This window comes from Euprymna scolopes, chromosome 2 (assembly GCF_053919585.1).
Source record: "Euprymna scolopes isolate OS-2025 chromosome 2, ASM5391958v1, whole genome shotgun sequence".
NCBI lineage: Eukaryota > Metazoa > Mollusca > Cephalopoda > Sepiida > Sepiolidae > Euprymna > Euprymna scolopes.
Window position 1 is genome coordinate 154,936,865 of NC_136483.1, and position 3,558 is coordinate 154,940,422.

The 3,558-nt window shown below is 37.1% G+C and overlaps 1 pseudogene; it reads right to left on the reverse strand.

Moving 5' to 3' along the window:
• Nucleotides 1-2,111: 2,111 nt before the first annotated feature.
• LOC145242289 (U2 spliceosomal RNA) lies at nt 2,112-2,238 on the reverse strand (annotated as a pseudogene).
• Between the last annotated feature and the right edge of the window lie 1,320 nt (nt 2,239-3,558).

Here is a 3,558-nt window from a genome sequence, read left to right on the forward strand (position 1 = left end):
ACCTTCACCACTTTCGGTTTGGCTATGCGCACAACAGCAAAGGTGTCACGTTTTTTTTTTTTTCCATTTTCTTTTCCTCATTCGTAGTACGGGTTCGAGCCTGCCCACCTACTACCACTTTTTTTCTTTTGTTCAATATACACCTCCAAATACCCGGACAACGCCGGGCTCCCAGGCTAGTCTTCAATATAATACATTAGCTCGAGCGTTTTAAGTTTATAAAACTCAATTCTTTTTAGGATAAATAAGTATAGTGTATGGAAGGAAATTTAAAGAAAAGTGTAGGTAAAATCTGTACTTAATAAAGAGATCTTCATCCCATCAGGAGTTATGCAAAGATAAATCCGTGAAAGATCTTAAGAGAAACACGAGCATATTTTGTATTCTGCTTTCCGATAACATGGTGGACATTTTCTTCTATTGTTTTACTAATGCAGACAATTGTTGCGTGATAAGAGTTTCGTTCTGTGCAACTATAATGCGATTAATAAAAAGAGTTTTTCAAAAGATTTTGAGAATCATGGAAATAGCAAGCGCAAATCTGAGCTTGTTCAAACGAATTATTGTTATTCCGACAGAACACCAAACAAAACAGATTCGATTCCTGATGGATCCCGAATACAAATCAGCACCTCTTGTTTTGCCATATCTGAGAGACTTATCCGCTTTTAAACGAAGAAGGAAAGGAAAAAATGAAATAAAACAGAAACACCAAATAGCTGAATAAGGAAACTAAATAAAAGAAGATAAATCACTATATTTAAGAAAACCATTTAGTTGTATTGATCTCACTAGAATCTTGTATTTATGTGGGTGGAAATTATTGTACGTATTACTGTTACGCGCTGTTGTTTTGTTTTTGTTGTTGTTATTGTTGTTGTTATTGTTTTTTTTTATTTGGCCATCATTCCTTTGTTTCGCATAAATCAGATTATTATTGTTGGCTTTCGTTTCGCCGATATATTTCTAGTTTTAAATCTTTCTAGACAGATATCGGGTACTTACGGGAGGGTCCACGTCAAGGTTGTCAACGCAGCAAATATAAATTTTTTTTGTAGATTTCACCTTGACACATTAAGCTGTCAGTCTGTGTCTTTAACCACTCGAACACGCCTCGACATATATACTTGGAACATGCCCATTCCCCAAAACTTCCGGCACCATCATTTGCACCTATGTCAAACTTTATACTAGCTCATTTATTCACTATTTGATATAGGTTTAAGCCTTCATTAATTTTCCTTCAAGATCCATGCAGATTTATTATCGATATTTACACAAACCAAGAGTGATATCTGAAAGGAAAATCTGCGTTTCTATAGTAGACGCCTACATAAAAGCACACGTAATGGGAAATATCTAAAAATACAAACATTAGGGTTTCTTTCTGACAAATGCACCATATTCAGCATTAACGGTTGTTTACAACGCCGAAGAGTGTGCTGCTAAATTATTATTATGATTATTCAAGCTTTATCAGCTAAAATATTAAAAATAAATAGTTATATACATTAATTTTGAGATGTTAACTTTAAATTCTTATCATAAAAATTTAGTTAACAACTTAGAAATAATAACAGGTTAAAACGTCAGGTGACTATCTTCTTGACATATACTAATAACGTCATTAGTATACATAGGAGTATAAGGGAAGGGATCTTTTGGCATACGTAGAAATTAGGTAAAGTGTTTGTGGAAGTCGGGAGAAAGAAAGAGGCGGTCGACAAATCGTGATGGCTTCAAGCAGAGAATGTCAAAGAAACGATAGTCAGAGCGTAATCAGAGCTTAGATCAGCTTGCAACTTTCCATGGGGTAAAAAACACACTCTGGAATAAAACAAGGCCGATAGCCATTAGTCGCGTGCTCTCGTACAATGAATGAATGCGTGAATGTAGGGTTGACATGAAATTCTTAAAGATAAACTAAAATGACCGAAAAATGGGCTGAAATTACTTAAATAAATAAAAAGTAAATGACTTTAATGAACTTAAGGATGAATTGAATAATCTTAAGAATTACTTGAATGCTTAAAAAATAACTGGAATCCTTCAAAAACAACTTTAATAGTCTGGATAATGACTTAAATAGCTTTGAGACTGACTGGTTGTTAAGTGGGTGATTATTTTATATTAAATTAATACAAAAAAGTGATCCTCCACTTTATATCACAATAAGTACAGCATGTAGTAAGAACAGATACTACACTTTGATCTTGGCCAAAAGGCCAAGAAAAGGGTATTTATTTACTCCCCCACCGAGTAAATTAGGTACAAGGCCGATTTTTAATGTGGGGAGTGAAGGGTAAATGGGAACCACCTCCTCGGGGAGTAGGAGAGCTGAATAGTGACAATTGGTATGAAGGGTTGCCCCTACATTGACCAAGGTCTTTTACGTGGGATTTCCCCCACATATGGTCTTGCTTCCAGTATCTGCCGGAACAGATGGTATTTATTTGCTCCCCCACTGAGCAAATTAGGCACAAGGCCGATTTTTAATGTGAGGAGTGAAGGGGAAATGGGGACCAGCTCCCCGGGGAGTAGGGGAGCTGGATAGTGACAATTGGTATAAAGGGTTGCCCCTACATTGACCAAGGTCTTATATGTGGGGTCGCCCCCACATATGGTCTTTGCTTGCAGTATCTGCTGGAACAGATGGTATTTATTTGCTCCCTCACCGAGCAAATTAGGCACAAGGCCGATTTTTAATGTGAGGAGTGAAGGGAGGGGGAAGGGAAAAAGGGGACCAGCTCCCGAGAGGTGGGAAATGGGAGCTGGTTAAAGGTCAGGCATGTGGGGTTGCCCCCACATCTGGTCTTTGCTAGTCATAGCTAGTCATAGCTAGTCATAGCTTGCAGTATCTGCCGGAACAGATAATACACTTTGATCTTGACCAAAAGGTCAAGAAAAGCTTAAAAAGCTAAAACAGCATGTATTAACAACAGACCTTTGATCTTAACCAAAAAGGCCAAGCACAAAAGTGTTACGGACAGACCGACCGACTGACCGATCCACGGGGTGACTTATAGAGACTCTTGCACGCGACTAAAAACGTGGCTGAAAATAAAATCCAAGGTGTTGTAGTTCTTGGCGAGAATTTTCATTGCAGCTTTTCGTCAAGACAAGACCTAAGATGGGCCAGCCAGATATATTTTCCGATTGGTCGGATGTTGAAAACCAAATACATATATTTTTTCTTTTGTGTTTTAAAGGTATTTATTTATATATTTGTTCCGCCATGAACTGTATTTAAATGCACACAAATAGACGATCACATGCATATACACACATATATACTCTCGCAGACAATCATACACTAGACGATAATAGAAATCCGTAAATATATACAACCTGACAACATTCCCAATCTTTCGGCTTTGTACATAAGATCAACCAGAACCTGCATGGTCAGAGCTTGTTCCCGAGAACCCCCTTGTCCTTACCGCTAGAATGTTTTCCTACGGAATACTACATTATCCTTTTCAAATCTAATATAAAAAATAAATATTGAGTTGTCCTATGAATTAAATATAGTTACTAATCACTTCAATAAATATTCCA